This window comes from Lissotriton helveticus, chromosome 3_1, assembly GCF_964261635.1.
Source record: "Lissotriton helveticus chromosome 3_1, aLisHel1.1, whole genome shotgun sequence".
In the NCBI taxonomy this organism is placed as follows: domain Eukaryota; kingdom Metazoa; phylum Chordata; class Amphibia; order Caudata; family Salamandridae; genus Lissotriton; species Lissotriton helveticus.
In genome coordinates this window covers 771,038,326-771,061,196 of record NC_136061.1, presented here as the reverse complement: position 1 = coordinate 771,061,196, position 22,871 = coordinate 771,038,326, and the positions used below count along the sequence as shown (strand labels likewise).

Here is a 22,871-nt window from a genome sequence, read left to right as displayed (position 1 = left end):
TTGCGGGATGCCCCTGAGGCTGCGTGGTGATCAGGCAGGGCATCGGTCCCCCTATATCGATTCTTTACCGCTGTGAATGAGGCAGCGAGTTAGGAGCTAGGTGGAGTCTCTCTCAATCGTCTGTGTTCAAAGCCAGACCGCCATATCAGGGTCAGGCATGGCGTGCATCTCTCACCACAACAGTGTCTTTCAGCCCTCACCTGCCAGGTAATTGTTTCGTTGGGTTCTGTCCTAGCCAACAGGAGTCCCTATACTCTCCTGTACCCTCTCTCATTGCCCACGCACCTGGGGGGTCCCGAGTCACAGCATGGCACTTTGGGGTCTGCTGCGGCAATTTCTCCAGTGGAGCGTCTCTCCTCTCACGAGATCCTTGGCGATCTTAGAATCAGTAGTCCGCTCCACCAGCCACGGCAAGTGGTATGTCGCTGTCGGGTCAGCTCCTTGGTCCTTTCACCGACAATTGAGGATCTTCGCTGCTTGTGGAGCGGTGGGCGCCATTTTGGTGAGCGCCGGGGTCCGTCAGTAGGGCACCTCTCCCGATCACAGGGACAATTTAGCAGCAATTGTACACTGCTCAGTTTGTGCCCCGCATGTTTAGCTTGCCGATGGTGTACTTCAGTGCAGTTGAAACGCGGGTTAGCCACAGTTGGAGGTTCAGGAAGGCAACGCGGACCGGGAGCCGAGACGAGCTACGTCCATACGGCCATCTTGCCCACCCACCAATGGCTTGTCATGGGTGGCATAATACATGCTTCAGCCCATGGGAGACCTCTGGAGCACCTATGCTCTGGATACATGTGTACCATCTACTAGGGACTGACAAGTGTACCCCAGTATCCAATCTGGAGTGTACCTAAGTACATGCATAACATTTTAGGGAGAAAGCAGATAGACTAGGGTCCTGATCAGCAGGATCCCAGTCAGACTAGTCAAAAACAGTGTAACATCAAGCAAAAAGTGGGGGTAACCATAAGAAGTAGATCCTACTTTCCTACATCCTTTGTGAGCTAATTTAACCAATCGAGTTGAAATGTTCTCATGGGAGCCTTCAAGATCCGAGCTGGGGGGAAAGGGTTAAGAAATTCTACTCAATGCCTGCCAATATCACTCATCTCCCTTTCAATGGCTGAAAGTCGGTCCAATATTTTAGAGAGTTCAGACATCACAATCAATCAAGGGATTTATTAAGCACGCTACTCACCCGTGAGGGTCTCAAGGCACCGGGGGGGTGGGGGGGAGTGCAGTTGAAGAGCCAGGTCTTGAGGTTCTTCCTGAAGGTGTGCAGGGTCGGCGAGCGTCTGATGTTCACTGAGAGTTTGTTCCAGGTCTTGGCTGCAATGTAGGAGAAGGCTTGCCTGCTCTGCTTCTGCTGAGGTCTCTGCCAGGGCGAGGTCAGTGGAGCGGAGGTTCCTCTTGGGTACGTGGAAGGAGACTCGCTCGTTGAGGTATTTGGGCCCGATATTGTGGAGAGATTTGTAGGCGTGGGTGAGAAGTTTGAAAGTGACTCTTCTCAACGGGGAGCCAGTGGAGGTCTCGTAGGTGTTGAGGCATGTGTTCCTGTTGTGGTGTCCCGAGGACGAGTCTGGCCGCGGTGTTCTGGATGGTTTGGAGCTTGTGTAGGAGAGTTCTGTGGATTCCAACGTACAAGGCGTTGCCGTAGTCCAGTCTGCTGGTTATGAGTGCGTGGGTGACAGTTTTTCTGCATTCTGGAGGATTCCATTTGAAGGTCCTGCGGAGGATGAAGAGGCAGTTGAAACTGATGGAGGCGGTGGAGTTAATCTGGCGGGTCAGGCTTAGGGAAGAGTCAAGGATGATGCTGAGGTTCCGTGCGTGGTACGTAGGGTGGGGTGGACTCCCAAGAGCGGAGTGTCACCAGGTGTTGTTCCAAGTCTTTGACTTTCGCTGTACACGCCTCCATTGGATCTTTTACTAAGCCTGGGTGGAGTTCCGCTATGCGGAACACCGCGAAGTACAAAAAAAGCTCCGCTGCACTAGGCGGAGCTCAGCAAGTGGCAGAGTATATTAGAAAATTGCTGCTCACAGTAATTTTCTGCGCTGGTGTTTGGCGGCGCTGTGAAATTATTGCAAACTGCACCATGCATAGCGCAAACGGGCGTGGCTTCATTTCTGCCACTCGAGTAGATTTTCTACTTGAGCTGCAGCTTTCTCAACGGGAACGGTTTCTCAGCGCGAGCAGTCGTGAGCATAAGCGGCCACCTGCATTGAGAAATCTGACCACCCGCTTTGAGAAATCTCGCCGGGAGGTTGGTTTCCCTCGCTCACCAACTTGACGTTGTTGAGTGGGAATGAGGAAACATCTCGCTGGGAGGTGTACTTTCCTTGCTCGCTAACTTGATGTTGACGAGCGCGAAAAAAAAATCTGCTCCTAATTTTGCGGATCTCCGTGAGCTCTGCATAACGTGGAGTGCAGAAAACTCCACAAACTCAGCGAGCAGAGCGGAGTTCACCACCCAGACTTATCTTTTACCCATTGAAAATTGGGCAGGGCCTCCTCCCAGCCTGGGCAGCAGGCCCGGCTCCAGGAATTTTTATTTGGGTGGGCCACTACGGGCTCAATTTGTCGCATATATGTCTAGCCAGGCCTGCTTCACCGCCCTCCTTTATCTCTTCTTAGTCTTACAAGGCCCAGTAAAACACACTCTTTTCCAAAACTCTTTCTAAATATTATCACTCTTAAAAAGTATTTTTTTCCATGTAATGTTCCATTAATGGAAAGAGGAGGTTTCTGAGATGGGAGTATCAGGCAATTGACACTTCTCTGGCTCCCTCTGTGCGAGCCTTCAGGGAGAATCCCTCTTCATTACTACCTCCACTGACCCAGGACTCTGAAACGCACTCCCTTACAGACTTGATTATCCACTACTCCTCTCCAGTGCACCTTATCTCACAGCTGACGTTGGGCCCCAGCCCCATATCAGGCACCATCGGGCTCCAGTTTAATTTTTCCCTGTAAAAACATTAGCAAAATCACCTCCAAAGTTAACACATTGAATATAGCATTAAATATAATTAGCACACACTTTAAAGTATGTTCCACAGTAGCCCTCATGACCCGACAGCTAATTAAATAAACAAAAACAGAAAGGCCATGACAGGGCCAGCTTCAGCGCTGATGCAAAAGTCTTTTTCGGCGCCGCACCAATAACCTCTTTTTCCGTAAATACCTTTACTACCACCTTCCAACAGTGCCCCTCATCCCTCCATGGCCCCCCTATTGACCTCCTCTTCGGATTCTCTCACTGCCACACGCCACAAGTGCCCCTCATCTCCCCCTAGCCCCTCCCCCTTACCACCTCCTCAGATTCCTTCACTGCCACCCTCCACCAGTGCCCCTCATCTCTCTGTAGCCCCTCACCCTCATGACCTCCTCCTCAGACTCCCTTACTACCACCTTCCACCAGTGCCCCTCATCTCTCCCTAGCTCCCCCACCCCCTCATAACCTCTTCCTAGGATTCTCTCACTGCCACCCTCTATCAGTGCCCCTCATCGCTCCATAGCCCCTCCCACTACCTCCTCCTCAGATTCCCCGACTGCCACCCTCCAACAGTGCCCCTCATCTTTACGTAGCCCCTCTCTCATATGCATTTCATTTGTTGTATAGCGCTACTCATATCAGTGTAGTGTGTGTCAGTACATTACACCATGAACACATTATAGAGAGACGATGAATCATACAAGTATATAAATCAGTCTACAGGGAATGTCACATTAGCGAATGAGGATGTGTAAGGTGTATGAATCACATTTCATCCATACTAGTGGGCAGTATATTTTAAGAGGGTTTGGTCTGAGGAAACGCAAGCTTAGGATTTAAAGAATATTCCATGGGGGTCAGCTTTACTGATAAAAATGTATATCTGCCCAAACATACTTATTTTAGCAACATCAAAATAATGAAAGGCTGAGGAAGTTCTAACTATATCACAAAACAAAAAAAAAGCAAAGTTCTAACTATACCATTCATGTTTGTATGCAGCTCTTTGATGAAAGTTCATTGGTCACTGTGCTATGTTAAGATTGTGACTTCTGAACTGCAAGTAACACAAGGATATCTGTGACAAAGGCAGTAACCCCCTGAGCTATCCATATAAAATACAGTTCATCTGCATTTAAAAACTACTAACAGACAAATGATTGCTCTCCAGCAGGAGCATTAATCACCAGCGTTATCTGGGAATTTTGCATTGTCTTATTGTTGTCCTGCATTGGCCATGATAATGATAAAAAAAATTAAATGGACCACTCACGTAGTATGTGTCCTGCTGGGCCTGTGCAGATTTTAAAAAGAAAAAAGTTTATTAACACATTCTCTTACCTACTCCATTAGTCAAGCTTTGTGTCACAGCCTGAGGTGATAAGCAGCTGCAGGGGTCAGGAAATGTAAATAGGAATGAACAAGCTTCTTTTCTTCTGCGCTGCATAGAAATATCCACGCAGCAGAACAGTAGGCAAAGGTTACCATTGTCAAGGGAAGGATTTGTCACCTTTCGCCATGTGGAGATGAAGGGGTGAACAAATAAACAAAGCCTTGTTAACATGTAAATGGTCTTTTAAAGACCTGTGAAGTACTCGGGTGCGGCTGCGATAACCTCAAAAACTGTCTGTGCGCACCCTGGAAGCTGTCTCAGCCCAGGCGCACACACACAGACAGCCCTTTGAGCCCAATGCCGTTACGCGCCTGCCTTCAAGCCCTCACTGCGAAGGCCAAGGCTCATGTTTGGGTGGGCGTGGCCCAACCGGCCCACCCGCTAGAACTGGGCCTGCTGGGCAGATGGAATTCTGAGAAGCAGAAACTGGCTGGTGACTCTCGTATTTGGGGGCTGCTTTTGTCAAAGGGCAGCCTGTAATCTGCTTATCAGAATTAAAGAGCTCATACTGTTCTTTATTACAGTCCTTCAAGCGTACCCCAGAATAAAAGGGTCCGGACTGGGGGTCAAGGTTAGTAATTGGATGTCATTGTCAACTTAATGATTGGCTGCTACAATAGTTTTAGTGGGGCAGCAAGAAAGGGGGTCGTAGTTATACCCAAGGACAGCCACCTCTCTGTTAAAGCAATTTCAGTTGAAATTATCCCTACTGCATGATGAAGATTCTTGTCAATACTCGTCGTAGGGGTGGGCTGGTGCAACAGGACAACTAGGGCCTTTCCTTTTGCCCATAATCCTTTGTTATGGAGTTTAGTGCAACCTAATTTTCAGCCGGAGAAAGCATTAAATTTAAAGTACTAAAGAGTTACAGTATAGCCAAGATGGAGAGGACCAGCCAGCAAGAGAGATACTTCGAGAAAGAATAAATTCTCGAAACAGTACTAATCCCCGGAGGAGCTATGACAGAAAGTAGGGCCAGCCCAGCATTGCATGGGCGCAGAGTGCCGCAGACAGGACTACCCTAAGTACGAGCCGTTCCGCGCAACGGGTGAGCCAGCGCGCTAAATAGTGCTCCCGGGGCACAGCTGATGCAGATTGCAAGGGCTCCTTGCCTGTCCCACCGAGTTCTGTGACGACGAATCCCTCACTGGCACAGGTCCCATTCTCCTTATACATGCTTTTAAGGACCACAGAGGGGGTCACAGATTAAACTGGTGGGGCCACCAGCAATCGGAAATCGTGACCAGTGTGTGTACATGTACGCAAATACACATTATATATAAACTTCCATGTAATACTGGCATCATTTTGCATATCGGATGAAACACAAGCTTAATACCGTGGTTTCTCAAGTCAAAACGTTAGACTTTTACTAGCCTAACGTGTAAATGTTTGTTTCATTAATAAAGCATTACAGACACGACACACGCCTTATTTATTGTTAACTGAGGTGACCAGATTACTCTATGCCGCAAGGTCGGAATGTTCCAGCCCTGGGCCTTTATTTCACAACATGATACATTGAGGAAGTTTTAGTTTTCATTCCCATAAAGACCAAAATAGGACTGGACCATTGTCTCTTTTGTGACAAGGACACCTCTGATAATCTTGTAATGGAAACAAAGTTTTTGTTTGGGAGGAAGTGACATTGTAGGGAGAACTTTGAAGCTTACAGTCAAACATGAAAGTATTACAAAGTAATATCCTCACTGTACAAAACAACACTGCAACTTTGATGTTTATGATGCGCGACCCTGGGCCAAGCACTCCTTCTCTTCACCATCACTAAGCAAACCCAGTAACTCTTCTTGAATTCCTTACTCAACACCCCCTGATCTCTTCACTTTCACATCTCTCTACAGTCTAAATTACTCTTCAACCACTACTCCGACTCACACAGCCTGCCTCCGACGTCTATGGGACATTTGGGGATGGAAATACTCACTCTTACACTCACATCGCAGGGCGAAACGTTCTGATCCATTTGGTGCCACTTCATAGCCATACTCACTAAGGAATTTAGAGAGCTGACCTGCCCCACTGCTTGTGGTTACTACGTCTCGCTGACCCAGATGTAACTTGAATCATGGAGCGCACCCAGGAGAATTCCATAATAACCCCGACACGGTATACTATATAGCAAGTGGTACTGGGGTTGGGTGGGAGGAGGGATTATTGGGTGGGATGGGAGGTGGAGTTTTGTTCCCTTTCTCTCTTTTCTTAAAGGGGTTCAAAAGTTTCATGATTACAACGTGAAACAGAGAGGGTCCTCTCATGATGTGTAGTGTTAATTTGACATGCATTGCAACAGTAAAAACCAGATTTAAACCTAAACGACTCTCCAATTTTCCATTACTATACAGACCCACACATCCTTTCACATCTTGGTACAACCTATGCAACTCTTCAGTGCCTCAAGTCGTCACAGCACCTGCTTCCTCCACCAACTACTCACTGTCCCATCTACTCAGTTTTAGCATCTTTTTACTTCCACATCTTTCTACAGACTATATCTCTTCCCTGCCAGACCTTTCTACAGGGTCTGCATCTCCTCACCGTCACATCCATTTACAGCTCACATATTGTCCAAATAGCGGATAGAGGCACAGACTTGCCCAAGATTAAACGGCTTGTTAACGTGATTAGTGCTGTACTACTTCCTCCAAAGAGATTATATCTTTACTACCGTATTGCCACCTTATTGACAAATGCTGTGGAGAGAAAGTAGGGCTGGGAAGTAGGAAGGCCAACTTTAGATTATCATATCACAAGACTCATGTGGCATTCCATCAACCTGTAAAGGCCTACGACACAGTGACAACTCCCAGGGAAGGGTAGTTACTTGTGTTGTCACAGCATGTGTGCTCTATTAGGTTAGTTGCAAACTGCAGAATCTGCTTACATTGTTTTTAATCCCGGCCTCCCCGTTTGCCCGACTTTGGGCCATTATTTTTTAACGTATTCCTCTACTTTCTTTTTTGCAAGATTGAGAGTATTTTTAATCAATTTAAAATCTGCTAGTAAGGGCGTGGTTAAAAAACGGCCTCTGTCCCTAATATGACAATATTTGAACTCTCTGAAACAGGCTCACTGGAAGAAAAACTCCAAAAGCATAGTTCGAGCAGGACTCCAGCATTGTACAGTATCTCCTATGCTGCATCTCAGGGCATCTGTACATGAGGTGGGACAGGAGCCACGAAAATGGGACAAACCTGTAAAATGCAGGACAGTTGGCCATCCGACAGGAACTCCGTAGTTTGGTTTGGGTTGGGGAAATAAGGGAGACCTTGAAGATATCGAGCAAGGGGCGCACATGCCTCTTCTGTTGTTTCCCCCCGCTCGAAAAATGCCACTGCGAGCCTTCTATCGTTTCCATGCTTTGAGGATTACATCATCTCAAACACCAGATACCCTGGATCTGCACATACAGTACACTGGTCAAATCAGATTCAACACTGCACACACTAATGTTGTTAGGGCGGATAATACGTTGGGATCCTCCACAAAGACATGAGGGACCACAAGAAAAAATGTGCACTTTAAAGTCCACCTACTTCATTGCTCAAAACAAACTACATCTATGAGTCACTCATGGCATTTAGACGTTGTGCAACAAAAATATTTTGCGCACAAATTTTACTCTTGACCAGGTGACGTTATATTAGAATACTGCTGCAACTTGTTTTGGATGCTTGTGGATTTATGCCAAAAAGCTATGGAAATAAAGGGAAAAAATGTGCAGCTTGATATACTTCTTCTTTAGTTTTAAATTTTACAAGAATTTTTAGACAATTGTTTTAAGTTTCTGCAGTTAAACGTTGTCCCCCAAATTCGGCTTATGTTTGCAAAATGGGACATCCTTAGAGTACTGTGACAGAATAAATTAGCAAACGTATTATTATTATATGTTTGTATTTCATCCTAATATTGTCAAGTAATAATAGAGCAAACACAAATTCAAAAACAAAACAAAACTCATTAGAAATAAATATAATCTGAGAAAAGTATGTTTAAGTTTGTACCTCATATACCTGTAAAATAGTATCCAGTGTAACTGTACACTCAAATGTTGTCCACCTCTCTTTGGCTCCTACAAATCTCAAAACTGCCTCCACTATTATAGCCGTTCCCATTGATGTTTTTAAATCTGTTAATCCCCACCCCCAAAATTATAATCATTCTTTCTCAATCACATTCTGGTACAAATACTGGCAAAGCCAATATGCCTGGTTGGTGTGAAGGTTATGTTTATTTTTTATTGTCAGCATAAGCCACAAAAAGAAGAACAAAATAAAACGCGCCACAGCCTTAATATGGCACCATGTGTTTACAGTTTTTTTATTAAAAAAAATAATCAACCATCACATGTAATTGTAATAGAACAGTGCAGGTGCTCCCTACCAGGCTGGTGTACTAAGAAAACACATTTTTTGTTTTAATGCACACCACATAAAAATGTGATTCTTTACTGATGCAAAGAAAACGTGAAGACATAGTTTACAACACAAGGATGGCTGGAAAAAAAGTTGAAGAATGGAAGAAAAAAATCATAGGCAAAGAAACAAAATGTCCCACCAGTCCCAGCACTAGAGTACACAATTTTAGGCAGGTATGAACATGTGATCAGGAAAAATGCTGTCACTCAACGCAAGCAAGTTGATGTCTAATTTGAATCCCTCATTAACCCATAGTATATGCTGTGGTAGGGGGGAAGCAAAATGAGAACGAAAGCTGAAGATACCTTTGGATAAAGAGAACTAATCTAAATCACCTGTACATGTATGTATTTATGGAGCTAATGAGACCAAATAGGCCGATGGAGAGCATCATCCACACCAAACAAGTAACCAGCCCACTGTGTAGCTGTACAAACCTAGCTCATTCTATCTTGTCCTCTCTGAGAAGCCTCAAATTTTGTAAATCCAGTATTATTGTAAACTGTCTATTTGAATTAGAAGAAGAACTGAAGTAATGGTTCTAAAGTAGCTCATGAAACTAACTGCTAAACAAATGAGTCAAAGTAATTGGGTCTCAAGTTAATACTGACCTGCCTAGCTGATGTAACTGCAACAAAAGGAGCTCTGGGCAGGACCGCAGATCTCCAGCAAGTGATTGAAAAACTCTGCGGAGGTCCATACAGTGGCAAATTCTGTTAAGTCATGCTGCTCGCACTGATTTTTAGCACCAGGAGTTTGTCCTGTGCTGTAAAATCAGCACAAACAGCACGATGCATCGCACCAAAGGGTGATGTTGTTTTTGCCGCTCAAGTAGAAATTCTATTCGAACTGTAGCTTCCTCAAGGCGAGTGGCAGATTTCTCAACGCGAGCTGTCGCGACATGCCACGACCGCCGCCGCGTTGGGAAATCTCACCGGGAGGAGGTCTAGCGGGTGATTTTTTCTCACAAGTGCTTGCAAACTCAATGTTGGCCAGATGGTCAAGAGAAAAAAACTCCACTCAACGTCACTTCGCAGAGTTTTGGGGAACTGTCAATACTAAGCGGACTCCGCCGGCAGAGCGGAATTCTTCGCCCACCCGCAATTACAAAATATACTCGAAAAGATAAACCCTGCCTGAAATGTTTCCAAAATCATCAGCACGAAATGTCCTCAAAATCCTAAACTTGACTTGTCCTAAAATCAACATTTGCAACCAAATTAAATGAAAAGCGTACACCAAATTGCCTAGAAGCAGCTCATCCTGTTACTGAAGAATTCACAGACAAATTGGCAAATCATTACACAGACAAAGCAGGCACGTTGGACTCGTACTTAAAACAGAGACAAAGCATCAGCACTAACCCTTTTACAAAGCTACAATCCAAGAATACTCTAAACCAGCCTCTCCGTTCCTTCCAACACATTTCACGATGAATTTATGGACCTGGTCAAAGCAGGCCGGCCTGCCGTCAGCCCTTCTGACCGTGTCTACCGCAAACCTTCAAGACAATTCTTCAACCAACCTCTGTTGCCACTCCTGTAAGGAGACTCATCAACAACTCCTTAACTACCAGAATATTTCGAGAACTCAAAAAGTCATACACACGCCCTTTACTGAAGAAAACAATCTTGGACCAGTTGAACCACAACAACTACAGACCGATTTCAAATGGACCTTTCCTGGGCAAAACTGATAGAAAGAGCAGCTTTTGCCAAAATGTCACAATTCATTGAAGAGAATGCCATAATTTCAGACTTTCAAATGGGATTCCGTCCAGAATCTGCCCTCCTTGCCATCTGGTATGACCTGCAAAACACAGTTGACTGCAACGCGTTTGCTGTGCTACTTCTCTCGGACCTCTCAGCTGACTTTGACACAGTTGACCATCACAATCTGATACAAAGACTCCTCGAAGCCGGTATAGAGGGGACTGCTCTAGACTGTATCGTGTCCTACCTTTGCAACAGAACTAATGTCATCCATGCCCCACCTTTCTTTTCTAAACTGTGCTTCACAAAAGCAGGGCTCACTTAAGCCTCTATTATCTCCGCTACTAAACACAAATTCAAGCAATGCATGACAGACATTAATGATTGGATGACAAACAATCATCTTCAACTTAACGCTGGTAAAACAGAAATCATACTCTTCAGAAATTCAAAAAAGCTGTGGACCAATGACTGGTGGCCTTCACCCTAGGTATCTGCCCTTCACCTAAGACGGCAGCCCTTAATCTTGGAGTGATAATAGACAACAAACTCTCTATGTCCGACCACGTCAACCATGTGGTTTGCACATGTTATGGACTAATGCGCAGCATCAGAAAAATCTTTAAATGGGTCCCACTGTCCTCTCGCATGCCTCTAGTGCAGGGAATAACTATAAGCCGCTTGGACTATGGTAATGCCCTACTAGCATCCATAAACGAAGAACATTTAACAAAGCTCCAGGTCCAGCAGAACACAGCTGCTAGACTGGTTCTTAACCTCCCCCCTCGCTCGCCCTCGGCACCCAGCCTTAAGACCCTTCACTGGCTTCCTATCAGGAAGCGGATCAACTTTAAAATATGGTGTCTGGTACACAAAACCCTTAACAGGAAAGGGCCCTAATATCTAGCTAAGAAACTGACAAGACTTCAGCCAGCCAGAACCCTTCGATCTGCCAGTAAACAACTTCTAACTATACCGAAGACTCGCACCGTTAAGAACGGCGGCAGATCATTTTCCAACATTGCCCCAATTATATGTAACGCCCTGCCTCTACACATTCGCATGGAAACCGTACATAAGAAATTCCACAGATCCCTCAAAACCTGGCTATTCTGAACCTTTCCCCCCAGACGGTTTCCCCCTCTCTTCATTCTCTTGGTTTCTGAGTGCAAGCTAGCACTATGAGACCTTAGGGTGATGTAGACGCTTAACAAATACCAATACATAACATAACATCTCGCCCATGCTTTTCAACATCTACATTGATCAATCAATTTCCCCTCATGTGCTATATCTATGCATGCTATGATTAAATGCAAAAACTCACTGAACTGCAATGCCGCAAAGACATTGGAAACTCGCCAATATTCAGTTGTCTTAGAGCTGTGGATCAATGGATGACTTGGAGCCATCTCAAACTGAATGCTTCCAAAATGGAAATACTCATGTGTGGCGATTGGAAACATTATGACCCGCTCGCCATGTGGCCTGATAATCTGGGAACACCGCCTAAAATATTAAGCAACATGGGATCTGTGCACACGTCAATTATTACAATATACAATATTGATAGGTAAATCATGCAAATATAACACCAAATCAATGACGTTGAAAAAAGATCTTGATTGTTGTAATCTTCAATTCAGATTTTTATTTGCAACGCCCAGCCAACACGTGTTTCGTCAGGGTGGTCAACCCACGACTTCATCAGGGCTCTAAAAAAGTATAATGGCTGCATGTTACATACATGTACCTGCACCATACACATTACAAACTCGTCTTAATCACAATGAAGTACTTAAGGATTAGTGTGAGTCTACAAGACCGACTTAAAGAGAAGGGTAATACAAAAAAAATTCCATTTAGCACAGTTGATAAAAAGCCATACCAAATCACCAAAGTGACGTATGCTCACTATAACTGCATTGTCGCCAGTGTGCACTTTAATTCTTGTCATCATAAAGCACATCAAATTAGGTAGAGGGAGGGAAGAGTATTTACCTTCGCCCGCAAATATGATGAGTTAGCTACAGGAGATAAGAGCACCAATAAATTTGCTACGCAATGATCCAATTCGGTTTCACCCAGCTCCACATCGATCAGCGCCCCCTTATCTAGTGATGGGGAAGTAGACAGCGGAGCACGCGCTAGCCGTCCCACCATGGCAGACAACTTGTTCTCAAAAGAGATGCAGAGAATTAAAAAAGGCAATAGAATACAGCCTAAATCAGGAGTACAAATGGCAAAAAAGTTAGGAGAGGCAAGAGAGCAGGTGCCAAACGAATACAAACGCAATCTGAGATCAGGAGACAAGAGAATATGATAAAAGAACCAGCACAAGGTGTAGAGATCATTAACCTGTCCTCTTTGGTATTGACAGATGGCATGACCTCGTTACTAAAAAAGGGCTTGGGATTCTGTCCAAAAGAAATTGGTGATGTGTGTAAATCAAAAATAGATGTGTTCAAATTTGTAAGAAATCTCAAATTGAAGAAAACATTTCTAAACAAGACAACAAGCAATACAAATGCAAAGTCAATTCCTGTGTGTAATGTGTTAGATGGGTTAACAATGCAAGATGTCATGAATACCCAATTGTTATTGTCGATCACAGAGCAAGAAATGTCCCCGAATGAGCTTAGTACTTTATTAGCAGATTTGGATGTAGATTGTAATGTGAACATCTCCAGCGGCCTAAAATCTAAGTCAAAGTGGATACCAACTTTGACTGGGGGCAACACAATAGATACATTCCACAAGCTAGTAGAAAGGGACATTGATAAACATGCTTCAAAAACTAGGTTCAACAAAGGCTCAGCAAAAGACAATCTGACACATGGGGAAAGAAAAGCTCTAGTCAAGTTAGCAGAAGATAGCTCAATCATTATTAAGGAAGCCGACAAGGGGGGTAACATTGTTATTATGAACAAGGTAGAATATGAAAATGAAATCCTGGGCCAGTTAAAGGATACCACTTGTTACGAACCTCTGAGAGCAAACCCCACTAGCGCACTCACAACACTGTTCAATACTCATTTGAAACAATGGTATGAGGAGGGCCTTTTAAACAATGAAGAATATCATTATTTAAACGTCTACAAACCCAGATATCCCGTACTATATACGTTGCCTAAGGTACATAAAAATCTCCTGTTTCCATCAGGGAGGCCCATGGTATCTAGCATTGGGGGACCATCTGAAAGGATGGCTCAGTATGTAGATTTATTTTTGCAACCTTGGTGCAAAGCCTCCCAGCCTACATCAGGGACACCAAACATATTTTAAGTTTGCTTACAGACATCACCTGGGACGACGACATTATTCTAGCATCTTTTGATGTAGTGTCTTTGTACACGAATATTGATCTCACACTGGGTATGACAGCCATAGAATGGTATTTTGGGGAAAAAACCTGCAGGGCAATGGAAACACAGCAAAATGCTCATGCAAATGATTGAACTGATATTGAACAACAACTGCTTTATGTTTGAAAACAAATGGTTTAAACAAATAAGGGGTGTCGCGATGGGATCTAAATTTGCCCCATCTCTGGCGAACCTTTTCATGGGATATTTTGAGGCAAAGTGGATTTGGAGTGAAAGAGGAAATGGATTCAGTGAATATATTGTATATTGGGGTCGATTTATCGATGATTGTCCGTTGCTATGGTCGGGTACAGAACAACAATTACAGGAGTTTTTTGCATATCTGAATACAAATACACTGGGCGTGCAGTTGACACACACTTGGAGTAGGACAAGTATTGTTTTCTTAGATGTGGAGATATTTGTTGAAAATAACTCACTACACAGCAGACTATACCGTAAAGCCACAGCCTGCAATTCAATACTGCATGCCTCAAGTGCGCACCCAGATCACCAAATCAGAGCCATCCCATTTGGAGAATTTACGAGGGCCAGGCGTAACTGCAGCATTGAAAAAGACTTCCTTTGCAATGTTGAAAGCATGACAAAGAGATTCACAGCCAGAGACTATCCTCGCAATATCCTAGAGGCAGCCTCTACACGTATACAGAGAGTGACACGAAGGGAGACATTGATGGATAAGGATGCAAGCCCCGCCACAAGCCAACCAGTGAGACTGATCACAAGTTTTAATCAGCAAGCAGCGTTGGTGAGTAAATTGATGCACAAACACTGGCATGTCTTAAGGGCAGACAAGTCACTAGATGAGTTTACGCCAAAAAGACCCATGATCACTTACAGAAGAGGTAACACGTTGAGGAATATTTTGAGCCCAACTATGCCAACTACTGATAAAAACCCTAACTGGTTATCAAGGCACACTATGGGTTTCCATAAATGTGGCACCTGTGGAGTGTGTAAATGGGCGCTTAATAAAACTACAGAATTTTTTGGTCCAAATGGGAAAAGATATTGCATCAGACAAAATATAAACTCCCTTACTAAATTTGTGATCTATATTGTGACTTGCAGATGCATGAAGCAATATGTCGGAAGCACTATACGTTGTCCGAAAGATCGTATAAGTGAACACGCTAGGGCAATAAACAGGGAGATGCGCGATATCCCATGGCTATACATGCGATGTCTTGTGTAAAACAGGGACCCTATAAACAGTTCAGCTTCTTTGGAATACAAATGGTTGCACCAGATAAAAGGGGAGGCAACAGAGAGCTGGCATTGCGCAGAGCGGAGGCAACTTGGATAATGCGCTTGGATGCAGTACAACAGGGCTTGAACTCCGATCGCGAATTGCAATTCTTTTTGGGTGATTAGAATGACATACGCTGTATATACATCTCTTGATTTTCAACAAAACAGGAAGACATTTGGTAACCAAGTGGAAATTGTAACATCCACCAATTGTGGCATTGTATGTCAATTAAGAATGTAACCTTGACTACAGCCTAAATAATGTGTAACAGCAAAACAATGGTTTTATTTGAGAATGATAATGTCAAATTGGTAATGCATGTAGCCATTCTAGCATTATACTGTAGAGGATCCTTTAAACTATGACATCACCTTTCCTTCTTCACTTCATATCACAACATCTACCTATAGTTGATTATTTACTATTCTTCATCTTTCATTTCAACTTTGTATCATTTCACAGACTGGCCCACCTTTGAATAAATTAATATAAGCGGGGTCGTAGAAAACTTTTTCCTCTCCCAGGGTCAACATAGGCACTTTGGGTGCCATTTGTAATCCCAGTTTATTAACTATGACGACAATTGAAATCAATTCCAGGAATAATTTTAGAAATCGTGAAATCGTGTGCACTTTGAAGCAATCGCCAAATTTAAATAATTGGAAAGATACATACGCAGAAGCAGTTATACTTTTAATACTGCGGGGGGGTGTTTACATATTTTCAAGCAACAGCGTTTATCCTCTTCCGGTAGGCCAACTTTGCCTCTTCCGGTTTAGGGTGAGCGCTCTAGCCTTCGCTTTGGATAAAGGGCGTGTGGAATGCATTTCCGCATTCACACACGAGGACACGAGCCGGCAGCGGTACTGGAGCTGCGGCATCTGGTTTTTGGAAATTGTTCGTGTACACCCGAACGGGTAAGGGGGCTTTCTTTTAAAAAAGTCGCAACGTGGGGGGACGGTCAATACTACTGTTGAGGCAACATATAGATCATAGTCATTAATTGTTTTATAGCGTGATACTCAACAGCTCACAGAACGCTGATCCTGTTGATTTTGTGCAGACATTGATTATTGGGCAACGTCGTGACAATTTATTAGATTAGAACAACAAGAGTACTGATAGATATACACTGCAATTCAGGTGTATATCTTCAACTTGCTAACATTGAATTGATAAACTCGGACAATGAAGGCTGAATAAATATATGTAGACATTGGTGTACGAGAAGCATGTAGGCTTACTCGTGTTTGTGCGGAATTTTAATTTTAATATAGAGATATGAGGCTTTTATAGATGAGGTGACCTCGGTAGTAATATTTTGATCAATTTAATCTTACAAGGACATGCGTGTTTAAATAACTGTAACCATCAAGTAGACAGAAGGTATAGTGTAGATAAAATACTAGTAACTTTAAGAGAATGTAATAGATGGTATATAGCATCAACAGTGGATATTTAAGGGTAACAGTAGTCACGTCCTTCTCCTTCCCCAGTGCCTTACTACATAAGGACACCATACAGAACGTGAGCTGCTGGATACACGCAGTGTTGAATTTTATTCAGTTTGAACCCCGACAGCCAGGACGGAAGTAGAACCGGCGGAGAGGTGAGGCACTCCCCTCAGGCATTTTGGCAAAATTTCAGTGGTTTATATCACATGATATGCATTGACTTAGTACTTATTTAGTCCATGTATTAATATCCCCTGCAGCGTAGTGATCTCGCAACGTACATTGAAACACCACTACCCATTTGGTAAGAAGCACGGCTGTGCTAAGACTTTTTCCTATTTTTTCCTCTTTTTTCTTTTATGCCTTCCTCTCTATGAGGTCCTTCTTACTTGGGTATCCATTGGGTCACGGACAAGATTTGGTGAAGTACATATCTACCTAATTTGATGTGCTTTATGATGATAAGAATTAAAGTGCACGCTGGCGACAATGCAGTTATAGTGAGCATACGTCACTTTGGTGATTTGGTATGGCTTTTTATAAACTGTGCTAAATGGAAAAAAAAAATAAAAATTTGTATTACCCTTCTCTTTAAGTCGGTCTTGTAGACTCACACTAATCCTTAAGTACTTCATTCTGATTAAGACGAGTTTGTAATGTGTATGGTGCAGGTACATGTATGTAACATGCAGCCATTATACTTTTCTAGAGCCCTGACGAAGTCGTGGGTTGACCACCCTGACAAAACACGTGTTGGCTGGGCGTTGCAAATAAAAATCTATATTGAAGATTACAACAATCAAGATCTTTTTTTCAACGTCATTGATTTGGTGTTATATTTGCATGATTTACCTATCAATATTGTATATTGTAATAATTGACGTGTGCACAGATCCCATGTTGCTTTGTATCTAAGGACCCAGGTCCACTGGGGGGTTTCAGGCTATTCCTCCCTTCTGGGGCACCGTCGTCAATTGAGTGCTGCTAACTAAAATACGTGCCACACGGCAGGCGCCATAGCTGGTCAGTCGCTTCAATTAGCCTTGTCGCTTGCCGCCTAAAATATTGAAGGAAGTAAGAAACCTCGGAATGACCATGGAATCCAACCTATCGATTAATACCCAAGTGAACAATCTAGCAAGATCAAGCTTTGTTACTAAAAAAACTCTGCAACGAATCTTCCCCCATTGGGGTTTTCTGCAAAAGATCCAGGCTACCATCTCCGTTGTTTTGTCCAAACTCGATTACGCCAATAGCCTCTATCATGGATCACCTATAAGAACCATGAAAAGACTACAACGGATTCAGAACTCGGCTGCCAGACCACTCTACATATAAAACGGCGAGACCACATCTTCCCTGCCTTGAAAGCCCTGTATTGGTTACCAGTTGGCAGAAGATCCACGTTAAAGCTGCCATGTATCACCCACAAAGTAATACAATGGAAGCCCTTCGTCAGGAATAAAATCACCAAACATATTCAACAAAGGAACCTCCACTCTAGAGTGGCACGTCGCCTCAAAATCCCAAGATCCAAGAAAAAAACAATGGGTGGCACATCATTCTCTGTTCAAGCAGCCAAACTATGGAACTCCTTACCCCCGCCCCACATAAGATCCACGGATAACCACCTTATCTTCAGAAAACTACTCAAGAATTGGCTCGTCCCCACATAACCACAAAACGCAAACAGATACAAATATACAGCATATCTGTCTGTATATAAGCATTTATTCGTCCTATAGATATGTACCTATATATGTGGATTGCTTTGTATAAACGTGTAAAATACTTTTGTTTAAAAAAAATTATTATATGTAGATATTAATTAGTTCTGCTTAACAAATGGACATATTACTGATAGTTACATTATTCTATGGTTTTAACAGGTATATAAGTGACTGCATAAATAAGTACATTTTTTATCATAACTATCTACAATTGCTTCTCTGTTGATCTAAAAAAAAATATATCAAAATAAAACAAATTTAAAGTACACTTGAAAGCCAGACGTTATCTAATGCATCTTTAATCTACATATACTACCTTCCTTTATGCATCTATATACCTTTCATGTACATATAGATCTAGATCTTTATTACTTTTGGATCTATATATTTATTACTTTTTACCTTTTTATTACTTTTCTTCTAATTCAGCATATCCAATGCACTACCCTACTTTTCACCTTATACAGCTCTCAATATATCCTCTAGCTCACCTCTCTGACTCATCTCAAACCTATTTCTACTACTCTTTCCAATGCACTAGCCTACTTTTCACCCTTTACCTCTATTAATATATCCATTATCTACACTCTCTCAGTCATCCCAAACCCCATACCACTACTATGATCCCCAAAATAACCATTTCAAGACTCTTCCCTACTCCGCCTCTCCTTGCATCATTTCATACCTCGTTTTACTATTTAGATCCCCAAAAAACAAGCCTTTCTAAACCCTCCCTTTTACTCATCCCCCTCCACCTCCCTTTTACTCCCCCCAAACCTCCTCCCACTGCTATGAGCACCAAAACAAACAAACAAAAGAAAAAAATCTAAATCCTTCCCTTCTATCCCTCCACTATCCTTTTCAATCCAAATAACAGACTAACATGTCTACCACTCAAAATTAATTTTATATTTCACTATTCTAATTAAACACTAATCCTTAATGGGCTCTGTAGTAGCGTGCTACTCACTGAAATAGCACTTCAACACCTCATCAGGGGTAGCAAGCAGGGCCGGACTGTCTACCGGGCATTTAGGAATGCTGCTGAGCTGGGGGCTGGTTTAATTAATGGGGACCTGCGTGAGCTAAACGAAATTCGTTTTGCTTTCAGTATTTCGAAGCACACGCAGGTCTCCATGGACGAAATCAGCCCCCACTGCAGTAAAATCAGGCAGCAGCTCAGCAGCATTGCAAACTGCCCGGTAGCCCTGGTAGCAAGTGCTATATAATTCCCCTTTGCTATCCTTCGCAATTGAAATAACTGACTAACATATCATATCCACCACTCAAACTGCTTTTATATTTCACTATACTAATTCACCATTAATCTTTTCTGGGTTCTGAACTAGTGTGCTACTCTACGAAAAAAGCGCTACAACACCCTAGCAAGGGCTATATAAATGCAACCTTTTTTCCCTTCTCTATCCCTCCACTATCCTACTCAATTCAAATAACTGACTAACATATCCACCACTCAAATTACTTTTATATTTGCACTATACTAATTCACCACTAATCCTTTATGGGTTAAGGAGTAGCGTACTACTGGCCGAAAAAGCGCTTTGACGCCTCGTCAAGGGTAGTAAGCGCTATATAAATGCAATTACAATGCAATATTTTAGGACGGTCAGGAAGGGGTGTCCAATGATTTAATCAACTCGATCACGTTGCTTTATGAGTACTAACGGGGCTGGAATCAGAGGTACTTTAACTCATGTAAGTTGGTTCCTACCTCATCTCCGAGGGCGTCTAGTGAGAGGTGACCCTGTTGCTGTACAAAAAGATCGCAAAAATGAGGACAAAAAATATGTATATATTTTAGGCAGCTTCAATCTTCCCACAAGTAATTTTAAAAAGCTTGAAAATTAAAAAGAGAACATTCTTACTCATCAATACCCGATTATGTGCAGCACGAGGAATAGTCTTGGTTCGCTGCAAGATCTTACAACGAAAACAATTTCTTGCCAAGAACACAAACGAAGAATAAAGAGCAAAATGTATCTTTCAGCCAAAAAGGCGTCTTCAGCGCTTGTCTGTGTACTATAAATATCAATGCCAAAACACGTGCCTGTGCGCTGGGAAAAACAGCTGTTTAGTCTGCCAAATAAAACAGTGTCAAACAAAGCTCGTTCTGTCGCAGAAGTTTGTTTTTTGTAAAGGGGAGAAAACAATAATACAGTATACGAGACAGGAATAAGAGTAGTAATGCGAGTTTCCCTGCCACGATGAAATACCTGTATCCATCGCTGTGTATGACTGAGGGACACCTATAATTGAAAAAGTTGCTTCGAACCAGGAATGTGCATTACTGAAGCCGCCAGTAAATACGCAGGAGCGCGTTCTGGCAGCGGCGGCACTTCCTGGCTGTCAGCAACGCTAGGAGACTCGCGCAGACAGATATGGCCAATGAACTTCTGTACCTGCAGGCTCCGGCTGGGAGCAGCGGAGAAAGCCGCTCGCGCTCCGGTATTTTGAATTAGTTACCGGCTGGGCTGCCCGCGCAGTGATTAGTTGGGAGTGCAGCCAATCACAGGCTGCCTGAAACAACTCTAGTACCTGTTGCCGAGAGCGAGCCCCCCCTCCTTCACGGCCTGGGGGGACCCTATCCAGTGAGCCCCCTCCCTCAGCCGCGTCCCCCGACTGCTCTCTATGTCCAGGCCCTCTGTTTCGCCCAGTCCCTGTATGCCCAGGTCCAGAGACTGGTTGACAGCGACACCGAGAGATTACCGGGTCGAGGAGCTAAACGACGATTTCTGCGGGCTTTCAAAGAGCGGCTTACCTTCGCAGGAGGGGGTCCCAGGTGTACGGCATCCGTCTCAGCCGGGACCGAGACCCGGGCCGCGGTGGCAGCTGGGGAACGCTAAGTGCGGCACCCGTTGCCGGCGACGTCGGTGGTTGCCGGGGCAACGCTGGCACCTACTCAACTAGAGCGGCAGACTGAGGAGTGACTGAGCCCGAGATCCCTGCGCCACGGCATGGGCTGAGGGGACACCCCTTCCTGGCAACTAAACTATTCAGTGGTTGTCGTCTCCTTTTGCCAAATAAGCCTCAACATTCTTTATTCCACCACAGTGTTTTAGCGCGACTTCTGCTGGCGCCTAATCGATTATTGGCTTTTCTCCCGCGGGCACATAATCAATTAAAGTTTGCATTCCCTTAGCTGGCACGTAGTCAGTGCTTGTCTGCCTATGCTGTAACTTATTGACATTTCAACGCCTCAACCGATTTAGCCGAATTAATCTTTTGGCATTAAACCAGCCACTTAATATCGTTGTCCCATAATCAATCATTGTCTTCTTCATGTTGAAGAAAAATAAAACACTCTTCCTTGCGTATCATAAATTAAGAGTCTTACTCCGGACATAAAACGAGATACATAGTCTATTATTCTCATCCTTTTACCCTATCACTCACAATTGTTGCTATTTCTCGGATTTGCACTTATTGGCAGACTATAATTTCTTGGCATACCTACTATTAATTCAATTCAAAAGTCTTTATTTAGATATAAAACAAATATCTTTAAAAGAGAATTTCAGATTTATGATTCATACATAATAAAACAGTGCAAACAATCAGTTGTTAAAACTGCTCCCCTAAGCTGTGAGTACATACATAAAACAACCCTTACTCGCAACCTACTATTTAAACTATTCTCATCACTGGTTGCCTAATGGGTTGGAGTTATTTTAAAAGGCGTTAAATAATTTAAAACGGGTAGGGATAGAGCAGTGACAGAACATTTTTGTTTAAAATTACGATAAGCATTCTGAATCAGGTTTGTCAGTCTTATATTTAAATCAGTATTGTCCGGGCTCAGTGCAGCAATGATGGCTTGCCTACAAGTCCGAACCCCCAGCCGCTTCCATTCCCCCCCTCAGCTTAAGCCTGCGTCGAAGGCGGGGCAAATGCAGACCACATGCAGTAACGTTTCTGCTGCTTCGCCGCACCCTCTGCAGGTTGTATCCTCTTCCGCACGGCGCCAGGGGGGAAGGTTTTGCAAAAATCGCCAGTCACCCATTCTAATGGTTATGAAGCTGCGTTATGAAGCTGTGGAGAGGTGTGGCTCACTGGTTAGAGGCGGCAGACCTGTAAGCAGAGAACGGCCCGGGACCAGGGTTCAATTCCCGACGCGGCAGGGTCTTGGACCAGGGTCAACGGACTCAATAATTCTCGCCTCAGTGCCTACTCTAATCAGGGAACACACTCAGTAACTCTGGGCATTAAGCTTGCCTCATCTCTACAACGGCCCCCCCACAGACGCCAGGGATGCCTGGTTTCACCCTGGAGATACCCAGATAGGGACCATCTCACAGGGAAAACCAGGAGGGGTTCCCTAGCGGTCTACAGCGCCAGGACACTCGGGTAGAGTAACAGTGCGCTTTACAAGTATCCCACATTTACATTTTAAGTACAGTGAGAAAGGACTGGGAAAGTAAGTGGCAGGGACTAGCTGATTATAGGAGTTAATAACTGCCCACGCGTGGCTTCGTTTTGAAAACAGTGCTTTAT

At 43.7% G+C, this 22,871-nt stretch overlaps 1 protein-coding gene across 3 annotated transcripts in view; it reads right to left on the bottom strand.

The window, feature by feature from the left end:
• The window catches only part of STK33 (serine/threonine kinase 33), a 1,224,797-nt gene extending 1,203,548 nt beyond the window's left edge, over positions 1–21,249 (bottom strand). Inside the window, exon 1 of one of the 3 annotated variants that reach the window (XM_078680992.1) lies at positions 21,139–21,249. The gene's annotated coding sequence lies outside the window, so the exon portion shown is untranslated. Of the gene's footprint in view, positions 1–20,593; positions 20,715–20,779; positions 20,803–21,138 lie in introns of those variants that run through there. The other 2 variants (XM_078680994.1, XM_078680993.1) reach the window with 2 other exon arrangements.
• Positions 21,250–22,871: the final 1,622 nt, after the last annotated feature.